The following is a 22,754-nucleotide window of genomic DNA, read 5'->3' on the forward strand; positions in this document are numbered from 1 at the left end:
GGGTCTGGTCTCTGAGTCTAGGCTCTGAGTCTGCGACTGGGTCTGGGTCTGGTTCTGGGTCTGGGGTCTGCGTCTGTGTCTGGGCCTGGGGTCTGGTTCTGGGGTCTGGGTCTAGGTCTGGGTCTGGGGTCTGCGTCTGTGTCTGGGCCTGGGGTCTGGTTCTGGGGTCTGGGTCTGGGTCTGGGTCTGCGTCTATTTCTGGGGTCTGAGTCTGCGATGGGGTCTGGGTCTGGGGTCTGAGTCTGCTCTGGGGTCTGGGTCTGGGGTCTGGGTCTTGGGTCTGGGTCTGGGTCCATCTGGGTCTGGGGCCTTCGTCAGGGGTCTGGGTCTAGGTCTGGGGTCTGGGTCTGTGTCTGGATCTGGGTCTGGGCTCTGAGTCTGGGCTCTGAGTCTTGGCTCTGAGTCTGCGTCTAGGTCTGTGTCTGGGTCTGTGTCTTGGTCTGGGCTCTGGGTCTGTGTCTGGGTATGCAGTCTGGTTCTGGGGTCTGGGTCTAGATCTGGGTTTGCGGTCTGGGTCTGGGTCTGGCTCTGAGTCTGCATCTTGGGTCAGGGTCTGGGTCTGGGTGTGGGTCTGGGGCTGGGGACTTGGTCTGGTGTCTGGGGTCTGGGGTCTGGGTCTGGGTCTGGGTCTGGGCTCTGGGTCTGGGTCTGGGGTCTGGGTCTGGTGTCTGTGTCTGGGGTCTGGGGTCTGGGGTCTGGGTCTGGGTCTGGGTCTGGGCTCTGGGTCTGTGTCTGGGGTCTGGGTCTGGTGTCTGTGTCTGGGGTCTGGGTCTGGGCTCTGGGTCTGGGTCTGGGGTTTGGGTCTGGGATCTGGGGTCTGGGTCTGGGTCCGGGCTCTGGGTCTGGGATCTGAGTCTGCTCTGGTGTCTGTGTCTGGGGTCTGGTTCTGGGGTCTGAGTCTGGGTCTGGGGTCTGGGTCTGGGTCTGAGTCTGTGGTTTTGGTCTGGGCTCTGGGGTCTGGTTCTGGTGTCTGGGGTCTGGGTCTGGGTCTGGGTGTGGTGTCTGGGTCTGGGATCTGGGTTCTGGGTCTGGTCTCTGAGTCTAGGCTCTGAGTCTGCGACTGGGTCTGGGTCTGGTTCTGGGTCTGGAGTCTGGGTCTGTGTCTGGGTCTGGGGTCTGGTTCTGGGGTCTGGGTCTAGGTCTGGGTTTGGGGTGTGTGTCTGGGTGTGAGTCTGCATCTGGGGTCTGGGTGTGGGTCTGGGTCTGGGGTCTGGGTCTGGGTCTGGGTCTGGGTCTGGGGTCTGAGTCTGGGTCTGGGTCTGGGTCTGGGTCTGGGGTCTGGGTCTGGGTCTGGGGTCGGTCTGGGTCTGTGTCTGGGTCTGGGTCTGGGGTCAAGGGTCTGTGTCTGGGTCTGGTTCTGGGGTCTGGGTCTGGGTCTGGGTTTGGTTTTGGGGTCTGGGTCTGAGGTCTGAATCTGCATCTGGGGTCTGGGTCTGGGTCTGGGGTCTGTGGTCTGAGTCTGGGTCTGGGTCTGGGTCTGCGTCTGGGTCTGGGGTCTGGGTCTGGCTCAGGGGTCTGAGTCAGCATCTGGGGTCTGAGCTCTGAGTCTGGGCTCTGAATCTGCATCTGGGTCTGGGTCTGGGTCTGGGTCTGGGTCTGTGCTCTGGGTCTGTGTCTGGGTCTGCGGTCTGGTTCTGGGCTCTGGGTCTAGATCTGGGTTTGGGTTCTGGGTCTGTGTCTGAGTCTGCACCTGGGGTCGGGGTCTGTGTCTGGGTGTGGGTCTGGGGCTGGGTTCAGGTCTGGGGTCTGGGTCTGGGTCTGGGTCGGGGCTCTGGGTCTGGGGTCTGGCTCTGGGGTTTGGGTCTGGGGTCTGGGGTCTGTGTCTGGATCTGGGGTTTGGTACTGGGTCTGGGTCTGGGGTCTGTGTCTGGGTCTGGGGTCTGGGTCTGTGGTCTGAGTCTAGGTCTGGGTTTGGGGTGTGTGTCTGGGTCTGAGTCTGCATCTGGGGTCTGGGTCTGGGTCTGGGTCTGGTGTCTAGGTCTGAGTCTGGGTCTTGGGTCTGGGTCTGGGTCTGGGTCTGGGGTCGGTCTGGGGTTTGGGTCTGGGTCTGGGTCTGCGGTCTGGGGTCTGCGTCTGCATCTGGGTCTGTGTCTGGGATCTGGGTCTTGGTCTGGGTCTGTGTCTGGGGTCTGAGTCTGCTCTGGGGTCTGGGTCTGGGGTCTGGGTCTGGGTCTGGGTCTGGGCTCTGGGTCTGGGTCTGGGGTCTGGGTCTGGGGTTTGGGTCTGGGATCTGTGGTCTGGGTCTGGGTCCGGGCTCTGGGTCTGGGATCTGAGTCTGCTCTGGTGTCTGTGTCTGGGGTCTGTGTCTGGGTCGGTCTGGGTCTGGGTCTGGTGTCTGGGTCTGGTGTCTGGGTTCTGGGTCTGGTCTCTGAGTCTAGGCTCTGAGTCTGCGACTGGGTCTGGGTCTGGTTCTGGGTCTGGAGTCTGGGTCTGTGTCTGGGTCTGGGGTCTGGTTCTGGGGTCTGGGTCTAGGTCTGGGTTTGGGGTGTGTGTCTGGGTGTGAGTCTGCATCTGGGGTCTGGGTGTGGGTCTGGGTCTGGGGTTTGGGTCTGGTTCTGGGTCTGGGTCTGGGTCTGGGGTCTGGGTCTGGGGTCGGTCTGGGGTCTGGGTCTGGGTCTGGGTCTGGGGTCTAGGGTCTCTGTCTGGGTCTAGGTCTGGGTTCTGGGTCTTTGGTCTGGGACTGGTTCTGGGCTCTGGGTCAGGGTCTGGGTCTGGGTCTGGGTCTGGGGTCGTGGTCTGGGGTCTGTGTCTGAGTCTGGGTCTGGGGTCTGCGTCTGGGTCTGGGGTCTGGGTCTGGCTCAGGGGTCTGAGTCAGCATCTGGGGTCTGAGCTCTGAGTCTGGGCTCTGAATCTGCATCTGGGTCTGGGTCTGGGTCTGGGTCTGGGTCTGTGCTCTGGGTCTGTATCTGGGTCTGCATTCTGGTTCTGGGCTCTGGGTCTAGATCTGGGTTTGGGTTCTGGGTCTGTGTCTGAGTCTGCACCTGGGGTCGGGGTCTGTGTCTGGGTGTGGGTCTGGGGCTGGGTTCAGGTCTGGGGTCTGGGTCTGGGTCTGGGTCGGGGCTCTGGGTCTGGGGTCTGGCTCTGGGGTTTGGGTCTGGGGTCTGGGGTCTGTGTCTGGATCTGGGGTTTGGTACTGGGTCTGGGTCTGGGGTCTGGGTCTGGGTCTGTCTCTGGGTCTGGGGTCTGAGTCTAGGTCTGGGTTTGGGGTGTGTGTCTGGGTCTGAGTCTGCATCTGGGGTCCGGGTCTGGGTCTGGGTCTGGGTCTGTGGTCTGGGTCTGGGTCTGGGTCTGGGGTCTGAGTCTGGGTCTGGGTCTGGGGCCGGTCTGGGGTCTGGGTCTGGGTCGGTCTGGGTCTGGGTCTGGGGTCTGGGTCTGGGGTCTGGGTCTGCGTCTGGGGTCAGGGTCTGGGTCTGTGTCTGGGGTCTGGGTCTGGGGTCTGGGGTCTGGGTCCAGTCTCTGAGTCTAGGCTTTGAGTCTGCGACTGGGTCTGGGTCTGGTTCTGGGTCTGGGGTCTGGGTCTGTGTCTGGGTCTGGGGTCTGGTTCTGTGGTCTGAGTCTAGGTCTGGGTTTGGGGTGTGTGTCTGGGTCTGAGTCTGCATCTGGGGTCTGGGTCTGGGTCTGGGTCTGGTGTCTAGGTCTGAGTCTGGTCTTGGGTCTGGGTCTGGGTCTGGGTCTGAGTCTGGGGCCGGTCTGGGGTCTGGGTCTGGGTCGGTCTGGGTCTGGGTCTGGTTCTGGGTCTGGGGTCTGTTTCTGTGGTGTGAGTCTAGGTCTGGGTTTGGGGTGTGTGTCTGGGTCTGAGTCTGCATCTGGGGTCTGGGTCTGGGTCTGGGTCTGGTGTCTAGGTCTGAGTCTGGGTCTTGGGTCTGGGTCTGGGTCTGGGTCTGGGGTCGGTCTGGGGTCTGGGTCTGGGTCTGGGTCTGCGGTCTGGGGTCTGCGTCTGCATCTGGGTCTGTGTCTGTGTCTGGGTCTTGGTCTGGGTCTGTGTCCATGGTCTGAGTCTGCTCTGGGGTCTGGGTCTGGGGTCTGGGTCTGGGTCTGGGTCTGGGCTCTGGGTCTGGGTCTGGGGTCTGGGTCTGGGGTTTGGGTCTGGGATCTGTGGTCTGGGTCTGGGTCCGGGCTCTGGGTCTGGGATCTGAGTCTGCTCTGGTGTCTGTGTCTGGGGTCTGTGTCTGGGTCGGTCTGGGTCTGGGTCTGGTGTCTGGGTCTGTTTTCTGGGTTCCGGGTCTGGTCTCTGAGTCTAGGCTCTGAGTCTGCGACTGGGTCTGGGTCTGGTTCTGGGTCTGGAGTCTGGGTCTGTGTCTGGGTCTGGGGTCTGGTTCTGGGGTCTGGGTCTAGGTCTGGGTTTGGGGTGTGTGTCTGGGTGTGAGTCTGCATCTGGGGTCTGGGTGTGGGTCTGGGTCTGGGGTTTGGGTCTGGTTCTGGGTCTGGGTCTGGGTCTGGGGTCTGGGTCTGGGTCTGGGGTCGGTCTGGGGTCTGGGTCTGGGTCTGGGTCTGGGGTCTAGGGTCTCTGTCTGGGTCTAGGTCTGGGTTCTGGGTCTTTGGTCTGGGACTGGTTCTGGGCTCTGGGTCAGGGTCTGGGTCTGGGTCTGGTTTTGGGGTCTGTGTCTGGGGTCTGAGTCTGCATCTGGGGTCTGGGTCTGGGTCTGGGGTCGTGGTCTGGGGTCTGGGTCTGGGTCTGGGGTCTGGGTCTGGGGTCTGAGTCTGCTCTGGGCTCTGGGTCTGGGGTCTGAGTCTGCTCTGGGGTCTGGGTCTGGTGTCTGGGTCTTGGGTCTGGGTCTGGGTCCATCTGGGTCTGGGGTCTTCGTCAGGGGTCTGGGTCTAGGTCTGGGGTCTGGGTCTTGGGTCTGGGTCTGGGTCCATCTGGGTCTGGCTCTGGGGTCTGTGTCTGGGTCTGGATCTGGGTCAGGGCCCTGAGTCTGGGCTCTGATTCTAGGCTCTGAGTCTGTGTCTGGGTCTGTGTCTTGGTCTGGGCTCTGGGTCTGTGTCTGGGTCTGCGGTCTGGTTCTGGGGTCTGTGTCTAGATCTAGGTTTGCGGTCTGGGTCTAGCTCTGAGTCTGCATCTGGGGTCATGGTCTGGATTTGGGTGTTGGTCTGGGATCTGAGTCTGCTCTGGTGTCTGTGTCTCGGGTCTGGTTCTGGGGTCTGAGTCTGGGGTCTGGGGTCTGGGTCTGGGTCTGAGTCTGTGGTTTTGGTCTGGGCTCTGGGGTCTGGTTCTGGTGTCTGGGGTCTGGGTCTGGGTCTGGTGTCTGGGTCTGGGATCTGGGTTCTGGGTCTGGTCTCTGAGTCTAGGCTCTGAGTCTGCGACTGGGTCTGGGTCTGGTTCTGGGTCTGGAGTCTGGGTCTGTGTCTGGGTCTGGGGTCTGGTTCTGGGGTCTGGGTCTAGGTCTGGGTTTGGGGTGTGTGTCTGGGTGTGAGTCTGCATCTGGGGTCTGGGTGTGGGTCTGGGTCTGGGGTCTGGGTCTGGGTCTGGGGTCTGAGTCTGGGTTTGGGTCTGGGGTCGGTCTGGGGTCTGGGTCTTGGTCTGGGTCTGGGGTCAAGGGTCTGTGTCTGGGTCTAGGTCTGGGGTCTGGGTCTTTGGTCTTGGTCTGGTTCTGGGGTCTGGGTCTGGGTCTGGGTTTGGTTTTGGGGTCTGGGTCTGGGGTCTGAATCTGCATCTGGGGTCTGGTTCTGGGTCTGTGGTCGTGGTCTGGGGTCTGTGTCTGAGTCTGGGTCTGGGGTCTGGGTCCGCGTCTCTGTCTGGGGTCTGGGTCTGGCTCAGGGGTCTGAGTCAGCATCTGGGGTCTGAGCTCTGAGTCTGGGCTCTGAATCTGCATCTGGGTCTGGGTCTGGGTCTGGGTCTGTGCTCTGGGTCTGTGTCTGGGTCTGCGGTCTGGTTCTGGGCTCTGGGTCTAGATCTGGGTTTGGGGTCTGGGTCTGTGTCTGAATCTGCACCTGGGGTCGGGGTCTGTGTCTGGGTGTGGGTCTGGGGCTGGGTTCAGGTCTGGAGTCTGGGTCTGGGTCGGTCTGGGTCTGGGTTTGGGGTCTGGGTCTGGTGTCTGGGGTCTGCGTCTGGGGTCAGGGTCTGGGTCTGGGTCTGGGGTCTGGGTCTGGGGTCTGGGGTCTGGGTCCAGCCTCTGAGTCTAGGCTTTGAGTCTGCGACTGGGTCTGGGTCTGGTTCTGGGTCTGGGGTCTGTTTCTGTGTCTGGGTCTGGGGTCTGGTTCTGTGGTCTGAGTCTAGGTCTGGGTTTGGGGTGTGTGTCTGGGTCTGAGTCTGCATCTGGGATCTGGGTCTGTGTCTGGGATCTGGGTCTTGGTCTGGGTCTGTGTCTGGGGTCTGAGTCTGCTCTGGGGTCTGGGTCTGGGGTCTGGGTCTGGGTCTGGTTCTGGGCTCTGGGTCTGGGTCTGGGGTCTGGGTCTGGGGTTTGGGTCTGGGATCAGTGGTCTGGGTCTGGGTCCGGGCTCTGGGTCTGGGATCTGAGTCTGCTCTGGTGTCTGTGTCTGGGTCTGGGTCTGGTGTCTGGGTCTGGTGTCTGGGTTCTGGGTCTGGTCTCTGAGTCTAAGCTCTGAGTCTGCGACTGGGTCTGGGTCTGGTTCTGGGTCTGGAGTCTGGGTCTGTGTCTGGGTCTGGGGTCTGGTTCTGGGGTCTGGGTCTAGGTCTGGGTTTGGGGTGTGTGTCTGGGTGTGAGTCTGCATCTGGGGTCTGGGTGTGGGTCTGGGTCTGGGGTCTGGGTCTGGGTCTGGGTCTGGGTCTGGGTCTGGGGTCTTGGTCTGGGTCTGGGATCTGGTTCTGGTCTGGGGTCTGGGTCTGGGTCTGGGTCTGGGGTCTAGGGTCTCTGTCTGGGTCTAGGTCTGGGTTCTGGGTCTTGGGTCTGGGACTGGTTCTGAGCTCTGGGTCAGGGTCTGGGTCTGGGACTGGTTTTGGGGTCTGGGTCTGGGGTCTGAGTCTGCATCTGGGGTCTGGGTCTGGGTCTGGGGTCGTGGTCTGAGGTCTGAGTCTGGGTCTGGGTCTGGGGTCTGGGTCTGCGTCTGGGTCTGGGGTCTGAGTTTGCTCTGGGCTCTGGGTCTGGGGTCTGAGTCTGCTCTGGGGTCTGGGTCTGGGGTCTGGGTCTTGGGTCTGGGTCTGGGTCCATCTGGGTCTGGGGTCTTCGTCAGGGGTCTGGGTCTAGGTCTAGGGTCTGGGTCTTGGGTCTGGGTCTGGGTCCATCTGGGTCTGGGTCTGGGGTCTGGGGTCTGGGTCTGGCTCTGGGGTCTGTGTCTGGGTCTGGATCTGGGTCAGGGCTCTGAGTCTGGGCTCTGAGTCTAGGCTCTGAGTCTGCGTCTGAGTCTGTGTCTGGGTCTGTGTCTTGGTCTGGGCTCTGGGTCTGTGTCTGGGTCTGCGGTCTGGTTCTGGGGTCTGGGTCTAGATCTAGGTTTGCGGTCTGGGTCTGGGTCTGGCTCTGAGTCTGCATCTGGGGTCAGGGTCTGGGTCTGGGTGTTGGTCTGGGGCTGGGGACTTGGTCTGGGGTCTGAGGTCTGGGTCTGGGGTCTGGGTCTGGGGTTTGGGTCTGGGATCTGGGGTCTGGGCCTGGGTCCAGGCTCTGGGTCTGGGATCTGAGTCTGCTCTGGTGTCTGTTTCTGGGGTCTGGGTCTGGCTCTGAGTCTGCATCTGGGGTCAGGGTCTGGGTCTGGGTGTTGGTCTGGGGCTGGGGACTTGGTCTGGGGTCTGAGGTCTGGGTCTGGGGTCTGGGTCTGGGGTTTGGGTCTGGGATCTGGGGTCTGGGTCTGGGTCCAGGCTCTGGGTCTTGGATCTGAGTCTGCGACTGTGTCTGGGTCTGGGGTCTGGTTCTATGGTCTGGGTCTAGGTCTGGGTTTGGGGTGTGTGTCTGGGTCTGGTTCTGGTTCTGGGTCTGGGTCTGTGTCTGAGTCTGCATCTGGGGTCTGGGTCTGGGTCTGGGGTCTGGGTCTGGGTCTGGGGTCTGAGTCTGGGTCTGTGTCTGGGGTCGGTCTGGGGTCTGGGTCTGGGTCTGGATCTGAGTCTGCATCTGGCGTCTGGGTCTGGGTCTGGGTCTGGGTCTGGGCTCTGGGTCTAGGGTCTGGGTCTGGGTCTTGGTCTGGGTCTGGGATCTGGGGTCTGGGTCTGGGTCTGGGTCTGGGTCTGGGTCTGGGGTCTGGTTCTGGGTCTGAGTATGTGGTTTTGGTCTGGGCTCTGGGGTCTGGTTCTGGTGTCTGGGGTCTGGGTCTGGGTCTGGGTCTGGTGTCTGGGTCTGGGATCTGGGTTCTGGGTCTGGTCTCTGAGTCTAGGCTCTGAGTCTGCGACTGGGTCTGGGTCTGGTTCTGGGTCTGGAGTCTAGGTCTGTGTCTGGGTCTGGGGTCTGGTTCTGGGGTCTGGGTCTAGGTCTGGGTTTGGGGTGTGTGTCTGGGTGTGAGTCTGCATCTGGGGTCTGGGTCTGGGTCTGGGTCTGGGTCTGTGCTCTGCGTCTGGGTCTGGGTCTGGGGTCTGAGTCTGGGTCTGGGTCTGGTCTGGGTCTGAGTCTGCTCTGGGTCTCGGTCTGGGGTCTGGGTCTTGGGTCTGGGTCTGGGTCCATCTGGGTCTGGGGTCTTCGTCAGGGGTCTGGGTCTAGTTCTAGGGTCTGGGTCTTGGGTCTGGGTCTGGGTCCATCTGGGTCTGGGTCTGGGGTCTGGGGTCTGGGTCTGGCTCTGGGGTCTGTGTCTGGGTCTGGATCTGGGTCAGGGCTCTGAGTCTGGGCTCTGAGTCTAGGCTCTGAGTCTGCGTCTGAGTCTGTGTCTGGGTCTTTGTCTTGGTCTGGGCTCTGGGTCTGTGTCTGGGTCTGCGGTCTGGTTCTGGGGTCTGGGTCTAGATCTAGGTTTGCGGTCTGGGTCTGGGTCTGGCTCTGAGTCTGCATCTGGGGTCAGGGTCTGGGTCTGGGTGTTGGTCTGGGGCTGGGGACTTGGTCTGGGGTCTGAGGTCTGGGTCTGGGGTCTGGGTCTGGGGTTTGGGTCTGGGATCTGGGGTCTGGGTCTGGGTCCAGGCTCTGGGTCTGGGATCTGAGTCTGCTCTGGTGTCTGGGTCTGGGGTCTGGGTCTGGGTCTGTGTCTGGGTCTGGGCTCTGAGTCTGGGCTCTGAGTCTGCATCTGGTCTGGGTCTGTGCTCTGGGTCTGTGTCTGAGTCTGCGGTCTGGTTCTGGGCTCTGGTCTAGATCTGGTTTGGGGTCTGGGTCTGGGTCTGAGTCTGCACCTGGGGTCGGGGTCTGTGTCTGGGTGTGGTTGTGGGGCTGGGGTCGGGTCTGGGGTCTGTTGTCTGGGTCTGGGTGTGGGCTCTGGGTCTGGGGTCTGGGTCTGGGGTTTGGGTCTGGGGTCTGGGGTCTGGCTCTGGGTCTGGGGTTTGGGACTGTGTCTGGGTCTAGGGTCTGGGTCTGGGTCTGGGGTCTGTGTCTAGGTCTGGGTTTGGGGTGTGTGTCTGGGTCTGAGTCTGCATCTGGGGTCTGTGTCTGGGTCTGGGTCTGGGTCTGTGCTCTGGGTCTGGGTCTGGGTCTGGGGTCTGAGTCTGGGTCTGGGTCTGGGGCCGGTCTGGGGTCTGGGTCTGGGTCGGTCTGGGTCTGGGTCTGGGGTCTGGGTCTTGGTCTGGGGTCTGCGTCTGGGGTCTGGGTCTTCGTCTGGGGTCAGGGTCTGGGTCTGGGTCTGGGGTCTGGGTCTGGGGTCTGGGTCTGGGTCTGGGTCTGGGGTCTGGGTCTGCGTCTGGGTCTGGGGTCTGGGTCTGGCTCAGGGGTCTGAGTCAGCATCTGGGGTCTGAGCTCTGAGTCTGGGCTCTGAATATGCTTCTGGGTCTGGGTCTGGGGTCTGGGTTTGGGTCTGGGTCTGGGGTCTGCATCTAAGGTCTGTGTCTGGGGTCTGGTGTCTGGGTCTGGGTCTGGGCTCTGTGTCTGGGTCTGGGTCTGGAGTCTGGGTCTGAGTCTGTGCTCTGGGTCTGGGTCTGGATCTGCGGTCTGGTTCTGGGGTCTGGGTCTAGATCTGGGTTTGCGGTCTGGGTCTGAGTCTGCATCTGGGGTCGGGGTCTGTGTCTGGGTGTGGGTCTGGGTCTGGGTGTGGGTCTGGGGTCTTGGCTCTGGGTCTGGAGTCTGGGTCTGGGGTCTGGGGTCTGGGTCTGGGTCTGGGCTCTGGGTCTGGGGTCTGGGTCTGGGGTTTGGGTCTGGGGTCTGGGGTCTGCGTCTGGGTCTGGTGTTTGGGTCTGGGTCTGGGTCTGGGGTCTGGGTCTGGGTCTGTCTCTGGGTCTGGTCTCTGAGTCTAGGCTCTGAGTCTGCGACTGTGTCTGGGTCTGGTTCTGGGTCTGGGGTCTGGGTCTGTGTCTGGGTCTGGGGTCTGGTTCTACGGTCTGGGTCTAGGTCTGGGTTTGGGGTGTGTGTCTGGGTCTGGTTCTGGGTCTGGGTCTGGGTCTGTGTCTGAGTCTGCATCTGGGGTCTGGGTCTGGGTCTGGGTCTGGGGTCGGTCTGGGGTCTGGGTCTGGGTCTGTGTCTGGGGTCTGGTTCTGGTGTCTGTCTGGGGTCTGGGTCTGGGTCTGGGTCTGGGTCTGGGGTCTGGGTCTGGGGTCTGGGTCTGGGGTCTGGGTCTGGGGTCTGGGTCTGGGGTCTGGGTCTGGGTCTGGGTCTGGGGACTGGGTCTGGGTCTGGATCTGAGTCTGCATCTGGCGTCAGGGTCTGGGTCTGGGTCTGGGTCTGGGGCTGGGGTCTGGATCTGGGGTCCGGGGTCTGGGTCTGGGGTCTGGGTCTGGGTCTGGGTCTGGGCTCTGGGTCTGGGTCTGGCGTCTGGGTCTGGGGTTTGGGTCTGGGATCTGGGGGCTGAGTCTGGGTGTGGGTCTGGGGTCGGTCTGGGATCTGGGTTTGGGTCTGAGTCTGTGGTTTTGGTCTGGGCTCTGGGGTCTGGTTCTGGTGTCTGGGGTCTGGGTCTGGGTCTGGGTCTGGTGTCTGGGTCTGGGATCTGGGTTCTGGGTCTGGTCTCTGAGTCTAGGCTCTGAGTCTGCGACTGGGTCTGGGTCTGGTTCTGGGTCTGGGGTCTACGTCTGTGTCTGGGCCTGGGGTCTGGTTCTGCGGTCTGGGTCTTGGTCTGGGTTTGGGGTGTGTGTCTGGGTGTGAGTCTGCATCTGGGGTCTGGGTCTGGGGTCTGGGTCTGAGTCTGGGTCTGGGGTCTGGTTCTGCGTCTGGCTCTGGGGTCTGAGTCTGCTCTGGGGTCTGGGTCTAGGGTCTGAGTCTGCTCTGGGGTCTGGGTCTGGGGTCTGGGTCTTGGGTCTGGGTCTGGGTCCATCTGGGTCTGGGGCCTTCATCAGGGGTCTGGGTCTAGGTCTGGGGTCTGGGTCTGGGTCTGGATCTGGGTCTGGGCTCTGAGTCTGGGCTCTGAGTCTAGGCTCTGAGTCTGCGTCTGGGTCTGTGTCTGGGTCTGTGTCTTGGTCTGGGCTCTGGGTCTGTGTCTGGGTCTGCGGTCTGGTTCTGGGGTCTGGGTCTAGATCTGGGTTTGCGCTCTGGGTCTGGGTATGGCTGAGTCTGCATCTGGGGTCAGGGTCTGGGTCTGGGTGTGGGTCTGGGGCTGGGGACTTGGTCTGGGGTCTGGTGTCTGGGGTCTGGGTCTGGGTCTGGGTCTGGGCTCTGGGTCTGGGTCTGGGGTCTGGGTCTGGTGTCTGTGTCTGGGGTCTGGGTCTGGGTCTGGGTCTGGGCTCTGGGTCTGGGTCTGGGGTTTGGGTCTGGGATCTGGGGTCTGGGTCTGGGTCCGGGCTCTGGGTCTGGGATCTGAGTCTGCCCTGGTGTCTGTGTCTGGTGTCTGGGTCTGGGGTCTGAGTCTGGGTCTGGGGTCTGGGTCTGGATCTGAGTCTGTGGTTTTGGTCTGGGCTCTGGGGTCTGGTTCTGGTGTCTGGGGTCTGGGTCTGCGGTCTGGGTCTGGTGTCTGGGTCTGGGATCTGGGTTCTGGGTCTGGTCTCTGAGTCTAGGCTCTGAGTCTGCGACTGGGTCTGGGTCTGGTTCTGGGTCTGGAGTCTGGGTCTGTGTCTGGGTCTGGGGTCTGGTCCTGGGGTCTGGGTCTAGGTCTGGGTTTGGGGTGTGTGTCTGGGTGTGAGTCTGCATCTGGGGTCTGGGTGTGGGTCTGGGTCTGGGGTCTGGATCTTGGTCTTGGTCTGGGGTCTGAGTCTGGCTCTGGGTCTGGGGTCGGTCTGTTGTCTGTGTCTGGGTCTGGGTCTGGGGTCTAGGGTGTGTGTCTGGGTCTAGGTCTGGGGTCTGGGTCTTTGGTCTGGGTCTGGTTCTGGGGTCTGGGTCTGCGTCTGGGTTTGGTTTTGGGGTCTGGGTCTGGTGTCTGAATCTGCATCTGGGGTCTGGGTCTGGGGTCGTGGTCTGGGGTCTGTGTCTGAGTCTGGGTCTGGGGACTGGGTCTGTGTCTGGGTCTGGGGTCTGGGTCTAGCTCAGGGGTCTGAGTCAGCATCTGGGGTCTGAGCTCTGAGTCTGGGCTCTGAATCTGCATCTGGGTCTGGGTCTGGGTCTGGGTCTCGGGTCAGGGTCTGGGTCTGAGATCTGGGTCTGGGTCTGGCTCAGGGGTCTGAGTCAGCATCTGGGGTCTGAGCTCTGAGTCTGGGCTCTGAATATGCTTCTGGGTCTGGGGCTGGGGTCTGGGTTTGGGTCTGGGTCTGGGGTCAGGTTCTGTGTCTGGGTCTGGGTCTGGGTCTGGGGTCTGCATCTAAGGTCTGTGTCTGGGGTCTGGTGTCTGGGTCTGGGGTCTGGTGTCTGGGTCTGGGCCTGGGGTCTGGGTGTGGGTCTGGGTCTGGGGTCTGGGTCTGTGGTCTGTGTCTGGGTCTGGGTCTGGGTCTGGGCTCTGAGTCTGGGCTCTGAGTCTAGGCTCTGAGTCTGCGTCTGGGTCTGGGTCTGTGCTCTGGGTCTGTGTCTGGATCTGCGGTCTGGTTCTGGGGTCTGGGTCTAGATCTGGGTTTGGGGTCTGGGTCTGAGTCTGCATCTGGGGTCGGGGTCTGTGTCTGGGTGTGGGTCTGGGTCTGGGTGTGGGTCTGGGGTCTGGGCTCTGGGTCTGGAGTCTGGGTCTGGGTTCTGGAGTCTGGGTCTGGGTCTGGGCTCTGGGTCTGGGGTCTGGATCTGGGGTTTGGGTCTGGGGTCTGGGTCTGGGGTCTGGGTCTGGGTCTGTCTCTGGGTCTAGTCTCTGAGTCTAGGCTCTGAGTCTGCGACTGTGTCTGGGTCTGGTTCTGGGTCTGGGGTCTAGGTCTGTGTCTGGGTCTGGGGTCTGGTTCTATGGTCTGGGTCTAGGTCTGGGTTTGGGGTGTGTGTCTGGGTCTGGTTCTGGTTCTGGGTCTGGGTCTGTGTCTGAGTCTGCATCTGGGGTCTGGGTCTGGGTCTGGGGTCTGGGTCTGGGTCTGGGGTCTGAGTCTGGGTCTGTGTCTGGGGTCGGTCTGGGGTCTGGGTCTGGGTCTGGGTTTGGTTTTGGTGTCTGGGTCTGGTGTCTGGGTCTGGTGTCTGGGTCTGGGGTCTGGGTCTGGGGTCTGGGTCTGGGTCTGGGTCTGGGGTCTAGGTCTGGGTCTGGATCTGAGTCTGCATCTGGCGTCTGGGTCTGGGTCTGGGTGTGTGTCTGGTGCTGGGGTCTGGATCTGGGGTCCGGGGTCTGGGTCTGGGGTCTGGGTCTGGGTCTGGGTCTGGGCTCTGGGTCTGGGTCTGGCGTCTGGGTCTGGGGTTTGGGTCTGGGATCTGGGGGCTGAGTCTGGGTGTGGGTCTGGGGTCGGTCTGGGATCTGGGTTTGGGTCTGAGTCTGTGGTTTTGGTCTGGGCTCTGGGCTCTGGGGTCTGGTTCTGGTGTCTGGGTCTGGGTCTGGGTCTGGTGTCTGGGTCTGGGATCTGGGTTCTGGGTCTGGTCTCTGAGTCTAGGCTCTGAGTCTGCGACTGGGTCTGGGTCTGGTTCTGGGTCTGGGGTCTACGTCTGTGTCTGGGCCTGGGGTCTGGTTCTGCGGTCTGGGTCTTGGTCTGGGTTTGGGGTGTGTGTCTGGGTGTGAGTCTGCATCTGGGGTCTGGGTCTGGGGTCTGGGTCTGGGTCTGGGTCTGGGGTCTGGTTCTGCGTCTGGCTCTGGGGTCTGAGTCTGCTCTGGGGTCTGGGTCTAGGGTCTGAGTCTGCTCTGGGGTCTGGGTCTGGGGTCTGGGTCTTGGGTCTGGGTCTGGGTCCATCTGGGTCTGGGGCCTTCATCAGGGGTCTGGGTCTAGGTCTGGGGTCTGGGTCTGGGTCTGGATCTGGGTCTGGGCTCTGAGTCTGGGCTCTGAGTCTAGGCTCTGAGTCTGCGTCTGGGTCTGTGTCTGGGTCTGTGTCTTGGTCTGGGCTCTGGGTCTGTGTCTGGGTCTGCGGTCTGGTTCTGGGGTCTGGGTCTAGATCTGGGTTTGCGGTCTGGGTCTGGGTATGGCTGAGTCTGCATCTGGGGTCAGGGTCTGGGTCTGAGTGTGGGTCTGGGGCTGGGGACTTGGTCTGGGGTCTGGTGTCTGGGGTCTGGGTCTGGGTCTGGGTCTGGGCTCTGGGTCTGGGTCTGGGGTCTGGGTCCGGGGTCTGTGTCTGGGGTCTGGGTCTGGGTCTGGGTCTGGGCTCTGGGTTTGGGTCTGGGGTTTGGGTCTGGGATCTGGGGTCTGGGTCTGGGTCTGGGGTCTGGGTCTGGGATCTGAGTCTGCTCTGGTGTCTGTGTCAGGGGTCTGGGTCTGGGGTCTGAGTCTGGGTCTGGGGTCTGGGTCTGGGGTCTGGGGTCTGGGTCTGGGGTCTGGTGTCTGGGTCTGGGCCTGGGGTCTGGGTCTGGGTCTGGGTCTGGGGTCTGGGTCTGGGTCTGGGGTCTGTGTCTGGGTCTGGGTCTGGGTCTGGGCTCTGAGTCTGGGCTCTGAGTCTAGGCTCTGAGTCTGCGTCTTGCTCTGGGTCTGAGTCTTGGTCTGGGCTCTGGGTCTGTGTGTGGATCTGCGGTCTGGTTCTGGGGTCTGGTTCTAGATCTGGGTTTGGGGTCTGGGTCTGAGTCTGCATCTGGGGTCGGGGTCTGTGCCTGGGTGTGGGTCTGGGGCTGGGGTCTGGGTCTGGGGTCTGGGCTCTGGGTCTGGAGTCTGGGTCTGGGTTCTGGAGTCTGGGTCTGGGTCTGGGCTCTGGGTCTGGGGTCTGGATCTGGGGTTTGGGTCTGGGGTCTGGGTCTGGGGTCTGGGTCTGGGTCTGTCTCTGGGTCTAGTCTCTGAGTCTAGGCTCTGAGTCTGCGACTGTGTCTGGGTCTGGTTCTGGGTCTGGGGTCTGGGTCTGTGTCTGGGTCTGGGGTCTGGTTCTATGGTCTGGGTCTAGGTCTGGGTTTGGGGTGTGTGTCTGGGTCTGGTTCTGGTTCTGGGTCTGGGTCTGTGTCTGAGTCTGCATCTGGGGTCTGGGTCTGGGTCTGGGGTCTGGGTCTGGGTCTGGGGTCTGAGTCTGGGTCTGTGTCTGGGGTCGGTCTGGGGTCTGGGTCTGGGTCTGGGTTTGGTTTTGGGGTCTGGGTCTGGTGTCTGGGTCTGGTGTCTGGGTCTGGGGTCTGGGTCTGGGGTCTGGGTCTGGGTCTGGGTCTGGGGTCTAGGTCTGGGTCTGGATCTGAGTCTGCATCTGGCGTCTGGGTCTGGGTCTGGGTGTGTGTCTGGTGCTGGGGTCTGGATCTGGGGTCCGGGGTCTGGGTCTGGGGTCTGGGTCTGGGTCTGGGTCTGGGCTCTGGGTCTGGGTCTGGGTCTGGCGTCTGGGTCTGGGGTTTGGGTCTGGGATCTGGGGGCTGAGTCTGGGTGTGGGTCTGGGGTCGGTCTGGGATCTGGGTTTGGGTCTGAGTCTGTGGTTTTGGTCTGGGCTCTGGGCTCTGGGGTCTGGTTCTGGTGTCTGGGTCTGGGTCTGGGTCTGGTGTCTGGGTCTGGGATCTGGGTTCTGGGTCTGGTCTCTGAGTCTAGGCTCTGAGTCTGCGACTGGGTCTGGGTCTGGTTCTGGGTCTGGGGTCTACGTCTGTGTCTGGGCCTGGGGTCTGGTTCTGCGGTCTGGGTCTTGGTCTGGGTTTGGGGTGTGTGTCTGGGTGTGAGTCTGCATCTGGGGTCTGGGTCTGGGGTCTGGGTCTGGGTCTGGGTCTGGGGTCTGGGTCTGCGTCTGGGTCTGGGGTCTGAGTCTGCTCTGGGCTCTGGGTCTGGGGTCTGAGTCTGCTCTGGGGTCTGGGTCTGGGGTCTGGGTCTTGGGTCTGGGTCTGGGTCCATCTGGGTCTGGGGCCTTCGTCAGGGGTCTGGGTCTAGGTCTGGGGTCTGGGTCTGGGTCTGGATCTGGGTCTGGGCTCTGAGTCTGGGCTCTGAGTCTAGGCTCTGAGTCTGCGTCTGGGTCTGTGTCTGGGTCTGTGTCTTGGTCTGGGCTCTGGGTCTGTGTCTGGGTCTGCGGTCTGGTTCTGGGGTCTGGGTCTAGATCTGGGTTTGCGGTCTGGGTCTGGGTATGGCTGAGTCTGCATCTGGGGTCAGGGTCTGGGTCTGAGTGTGGGTCTGGGGCTGGGGACTTGGTCTGGGGTCTGGTGTCTGGGGTCTGGGTCTGGGTCTGGGTCTGGGCTCTGGGTCTGGGTCTGGGGTCTGGGTCTGGTGTCTGTGTCTGGGGTCTGGGTCTGGGTCTGGGTCTGGGCTCTGGGTTTGGGTCTGGGGTTTGGGTCTGGGATCTGGGGTCTGGGTCTGGGTCCGGGCTCTGGGTCTGGGATCTGAGTCTGCTCTGGTGTCTGTGTCTGGTGTCTGGGTCTGGGGTCTGAGTCTGGGTCTGGGGTCTGGGTCTGGATCTGAGTCTGTGGTTTTGGTCTGGGCTCTGGGGTCTGGTTCTGGTGTCTGGGGTCTGGGTCTGGGTCTGGGTCTGGTGTCTGGGTCTGGGATCTGGGTTCTGGGTCTGGTCTCTGAGTCTAGGCTCTGAGTCTGCGACTGGGTCTGGGTCTGGTTCTGGGTCTGGAGTCTGGGTCTGTGTCTGGGTCTGGGGTCTGGTCCTGGGGTCTGGGTCTAGGTCTGGGTTTGGGGTGTGTGTCTGGGTGTGAGTCTGCATCTGGGGTCTGGGTGTGGGTCTGGGTCTGGGGTCTGGATCTGGGTCTTGGTCTGGGGTCTGAGTCTGGCTCTGGGTCTGGGGTCGGTCTGTTGTCTGTGTCTGGGTCTGGGTCTGGGGTCTAGGGTGTGTGTCTGGGTCTAGGTCTGGGGTCTGGGTCTTTGGTCTGGGTCTGGTTCTGGGGTCTGGGTCTGCGTCTGGGTTTGGTTTTGGGGTCTGGGTCTGGTGTCTGAATCTGCATCTGGGGTCTGGGTCTGGGTCTGGGGTCGTGGTCTGGGGTCTGTGTCTGAGTCTGGGTCTGGGGTCTGGGTCTGTGTCTGGGTCTGGGGTCTGGGTCTGGCTCAGGGGTCTGAGTCAGCATCTGGGGTCTGAGCTCTGAGTCTGGGCTCTGAATCTGCGTCTGGGTCTGGGTCTGGGTCTGGGTCTCGGGTCAGGGTCTGGGTCTGAGATCTGGGTCTGGGTCTGGCTCAGGGGTCTGAGTCAGCATCTGGGGTCTGAGCTCTGAGTCTGGGCTCTGAATATGCTTCTGGGTCTGGGGCTGGGGTCTGGGTTTGGGTCTGGGTCTGGGGTCAGGTTCTGTGTCTGGGTCTGGGTCTGGGTCTGGGGTCTGCATCTAAGGTCTGTGTCTGGGGTCTGGTGTCTGGGTCTGGGGTCTGGTGTCTGGGTCTGGGCCTGGGGTCTGGGTCTGGGTCTGGGTCTGGGGTCTGGGTCTGGGTCTGGGGTCTGTGTCTGGGTCTGGGTCTGGGTCTGGGCTCTGAGTCTGGGCTCTGAGTCTAGGCTCTGAGTCTGCGTCTTGCTCTGGGTCTGAGTCTTGGTCTGGGCTCTGGGTCTGTGTGTGGATCTGCGGTCTGGTTCTGGGGTCTGGTTCTAGATCTGGGTTTGGGGTCTGGGTCTGAGTCTGCATCTGGGGTCGGGGTCTGTGCCTGGGTGTGGGTCTGGGGCTGGGGTCTGGGTCTGGGGTCTGGGCTCTGGGTCTGGAGTCTGGGTCTGGGTTCTGGAGTCTGGGTCTGGGTCTGGGCTCTGGGTCTGGGGTCTGGATCTGGGGTTTGGGTCTGGGGTCTGGGTCTGGGTCTGGGGTTTGGGTCTGGGTCTGGGTCTGGGGTCTTTGTCTGGGACTGTCTCTGGGTCTGGTCTCTGAGTCTAGGTCTGGGTTTGGGGTGTGTGTCTGGGTCTGAGTCTGCATCTGGGGTCTGGGTCTGGGTCTGGGGTCTGGGTCTGGTCTCTGAGTCTAGGTTTTGAGTCTGCGACTGTGTCTGGGTCTGGTTCTGGGTCTGGGGTCTGGGTCTGTGTCTGGGTCTGGGGTCTGGTTCTGGGGTCTGGGTTTAGTTCTGGGTTTGAGGTGTGTGTCTGGGTCTGAGTCTGCATCTGGGGTCTGGGTCTGGGGTCTGGGTCTGGGGTCTGGGTCTGGGGTCTGGGTCTGGGTCCATCTGGGTCTGGGGTCTGGGTCTGGGGTCTGTGTCTGGGTCTGGGGTCTGCGTCTGGGTCTGGATCTGGGTCTGGGCTCTGAGTCTAGGCTCTGAGTCTAGGCTCTGAGTCTGCGTCTGGGTCTGGGTCTGGGTCTGGGTCTTGGTCTGGGCTCTGGGTCTGTGTCTGGGTCTGCGATCTGGTTCTGGGGTCTGGGTCTAGATCTGGGTTTGGGGTCTGGGTCTGGGTCTGGGTCTGAGTCTGCATCTGGGGTCAGGGTCTGGGTCTGGGTGTGGGTCTGGGGCTGGGGTCTGGATCCGGGGTCCGGGGTCTGGGTCTGGGGTCTGGGTCTGGGTCTGGGTCTGGGCTCTGGGTCTGGGTCTGGCATCTGGGTCTGGGGTTTGGGTCTGGGATCTGGGGTCTGGTTCTGGGTCTGGGGTCTGGGTCTGGGTCTGTGTCTGGGTCTGGGATCTGAGTCTGCTCTGGTGTCTGGGTCTGGAGTCTGGGTCTGTGGTCTGTGTCTGGGTCGGTCTGGGTCTGGGTCTGGGGTCTGGGTCTTGGTCTGGTGTCTGCATTTGGGGTCTGGGTCTGGGTCTGGCGTCTGGGTCTGGGTCTGTGTCTGGGGTCTGGGTCTGGGGTCTGGGGTCTGGGTCTGGTGTCTGGGGTCTGGGTCTGGGTCTGGGTCTGGTGTCTGGGTCTGGGGTCTGGGTTCTGTGTCTGGTCTCTGAGCCTAGGCTCTGAGTCTGCGACTGGGTCTGGGTCTGGTTCTGGGTCTGGGGTCTGGGTCTGTGTCTGGGTCTGGGGTCTGGTTCTTGGGTCTGGGTCTAGGTCTGGGTTTGGGGTGTGTGTCTGGGTCTGAGTCTGCATCTGGGGTCTGGGTCTGGGGTCTGGGTCTGGGTCTTTGGTCAGGTCTGGGTCTGGGTCTGGGTCTGGGTCTGGGTCTGGGGTCTGAGTCTGGGTCTGGGTCTGGGGTCGGTCTGGGGTCTGGGTCTGGGTCTGGGTCTGGGTCTGGGGTCTGGGGTCTGCGTTTGTGTCTTTGTTGTTGACACTTGCTTCTAACTCTGGCTTTTTGTGAATGCAGCTATCTGCTGGAGAAGAAGTTAATTCCTCGACGTGATGTCCCTGCGTACCCCAAGGTAATCTCATTACTCACTAGACAGTTCGACCAGGAATAGATCCCAGCACAGCCTGGCTCACGGTAACCAGATAAACAGATAACCAGCAATGTCAGCCCCACGGTAACCAGGTAACCAGATAACCAACACAGTCTGGCTCACGGTAATCAGGTAACCAGATAACCAGCACAGCCTGGCTCATGGTAACCCAGTAACCAGATAACCAACACACTCTGGCCAATGGTAACCAGGTAACCAACACAGTCTGGCTCACGGTAACCAGGTTACCAGCACAGCCTTGGTCATTTTAATCAGGTAACCAGCTCTGTCTGCTCACGCTAACCACGTAACCAGCAGATGCTTAGAACTATATTTCTTTTGCCTCACCCTTAAACTGATCCCTGTAACTTTATCTAATCCCACTGCTGGCCCATCAACCTGGAGAGGAAGAGAGAGAGAGACAGAGACAGAGAGAGAGAGAGAGAGAGAGAGAGAGAGGGAGAGAGAGACAGAGAGAGAGACAGAGAGAGAGAGAGAGACAGAAGGAGAAAGATAGAGACAGAGTGACAGGGAGAGAGAGAGACAGGGAGAGAGAGAGACAGGGAGAGAGAGAGACAGAGAGACAGGGAGAGACAGAGAGGGAGAGACAGAGAGAGGGAGAGAGAGACAGAGAAAGAGGGAGAGAGAGAGGGAGAGAGAGACAGAGAGAGAGAGAGAGAGAGAGAGAGAAAAGGAGAAAGATAGAGACAGAGAGACAGGGAGAGAGACAGAGAGAGAGAGAGAGAAAAGGAGAAAGATAGAGACAGAGAGACAGAGAGAGAGACAGAGAGAGAGAGAGAAAAGGAGAAAGATAGAGACAGAGAGACAGAGAGAGAGAGAGAAAAGGAGAAAGATAGAGACAGAGACAGAGAGAGAGACAGAGAGAGAGAGAGAAAAGGAGAAAGATAGAGACAGAGAGACAGAGAGAGAGACAGAGAGAGAGAGAGAGAAAAGGAGAAAGATAGAGACAGAGAGACAGAGAGAGAGACAGAGAGAGAGAGAGAGAAAAGGAGAAAGATAGAGAGAGAGAGAGACAGAGAGGGAGAGAGAGAGAGGCAATTGATGGGAGGGGAGAGGCTCCATCTAGCCTAATAGTAAAATTATTTTGCTGGATGCTGTGTGGATTGGAGAGGAACCTACAGCTGCTGTTCCCACGCTGACCAATGGTGTCTGTGCTGTTTGCCCTCAGGCCCGCTGTGTCTGTAAAGACAGGCGTGAAAGCCCCTGTCAGTATTTGTACCACTGGCAACCCTCCGGAGGGTCAGAGTCCAACAGTCTGACAGTAATGTGACAATGAGGGGTGTGGAGATGGGAAATTATCCCACCCTCCAATAGGGATAGTTCAGAGGGCAGGAAGGAGTCAGGTCACTGGAAGGAATGTGCTCCAAAGCAAGACTCTCCCAGCCAGATCCCACAAAACACAGCAAACACTGCAACAAAATCTCAGCCACAAAACAGATGAAGGCCGAGTCTGTCCATTCAGTTAAAAGCCATGAGATGGTGTCTGGAAAATGGGATTAGACTGGGTGGGATATTTAAGGGTTTGGAGACCGGCCTGTTTCTGCACCGGGCATTTCTAAACAAAGAGATAAAAACAAAAAACTGCGGATGTTGGAAATCTAAAACAAAAACAGAATTACCTGGAAAAACTCAGCAGGTCTGGCAGCATCGGCGGAGAAGAAAAGAGTTGACGTTTCGAGTCCTCATGACCCTTCAACAGAACCTTTTCTTCTCCGCCGATGCTGCCAGACCTGCTGAGTTTTTCCAGGTAATTCTGTTTTTGTTTTTAAAACAAGTTGTGATCACAATGTTGTTTGGGGGAAAGGTAGGTGACTGTATGGGTGTGAGAGCGTGCGTATGAGAGTGTGAGTGTCTGTGAGAGAATTTGCGTGTGACAGAGTGTGTGTGTGTGAGAGAGAGAGTGTGTGACTGTGTCTGTGAGAGTCTGGGTGTGAGATAGAGTGTGATTGAGAGTGTGTGAGTGTGTGAGTTTTTTTCTATTCATTCACAGGATGTGGGTGTCGCTGGCTGGGCCAGCATTTATTGCCCATCCCTAGTTGCCTTTGAGAAGGTGGTGGTGAGCTGCCTTCTTAAACCACTGCAGTCCATGTGGTGTAGGTACACCCACAGTGCTGTTAGGGAGGGAGTTCCAGGATTTTGACCCAGCAACAGTGAAGGAACGGCCGATATATTTCCAAGTCAGGATGGTGAGTGACTTGGAGGGGAACTTCCAGGTGGTGGTGATCCCATCTATCTGTGGCCCTTGTCCTTCGAGATGGTAATGGTCATGTGTTTGGAAGGTGCTGTCGAAGGAGTCTTGGTGAGTTCCTGCAGTGCATCTTGTAGATAGTACACACTGCTGCTACTGTGCATCGGTGGTGGAGGGAGTGAATGTTTGTGGATGGGGTGCCAATCAAGTGGGGCTGCTTTGTCCTGGATGGTGTTGAGCTTCTTGAGTGTTGTGGGAGCTGCACTCATCCAGGCAAGTGGGGAATATTCCATCCCACTCTTGACTTGTGCCTTGTAGATGGTGGACAGGCTTTGGGGAGTCAGGAGATGAGTTGCTTGCTGCAGGATTCCCAGCCTCTGGTCTGCTCTTGTAGCCACAGTATTTATATGGCTGGTCCAGTTCAGTTTCTGGTCAATGGTAACCCCCAGGATGTTGATAGTGGGGGATTCAGTGATGGTAATGCCATTGAACATCAGGGGGTGATGGTTGGATTCTCTCTTGTTGGAGATGGTCAATGCCTGACACTTGTGTGGTGTGAATGTTACTTGCCACTTGTCAGCCCAAGCCTGGATATTGTCCAGGTTTTGCTGCATTTGGACATGGACTGCTTCAGTATCTGAGGAGTCGCGAATGGTGCTGAACATTGTGCAATCATCAGCGAATATCCCCACTTCTGACCTTATAATGGAAGGAAGGTCATTGATGAAGCAGCTGAAGATGGTTGGGCCGAGGACACCACCCTGAGGAACTCCTGTATTGATGTCCTGGAGCTGAGATGACTGACCTCCAACAACCACAACCATCTTCCTTTGTGTTAGATATGGCTTCAACCAGTGGAGAGTTTGGCCCCTGATTCCCATTGACTCCAGTTTTGTTAGGGCTCCTTGGTGCCACACTCGGTCAAATGCAGCCCTTGATGTCAAGGTCAGTCACTCTCACCTCACCTCAGGAGTTCAGCTCTTTTGTCCATGTTTG

Source organism: Carcharodon carcharias, chromosome 18 (assembly GCF_017639515.1).
Source record: "Carcharodon carcharias isolate sCarCar2 chromosome 18, sCarCar2.pri, whole genome shotgun sequence".
In the NCBI taxonomy this organism is placed as follows: domain Eukaryota; kingdom Metazoa; phylum Chordata; class Chondrichthyes; order Lamniformes; family Lamnidae; genus Carcharodon; species Carcharodon carcharias.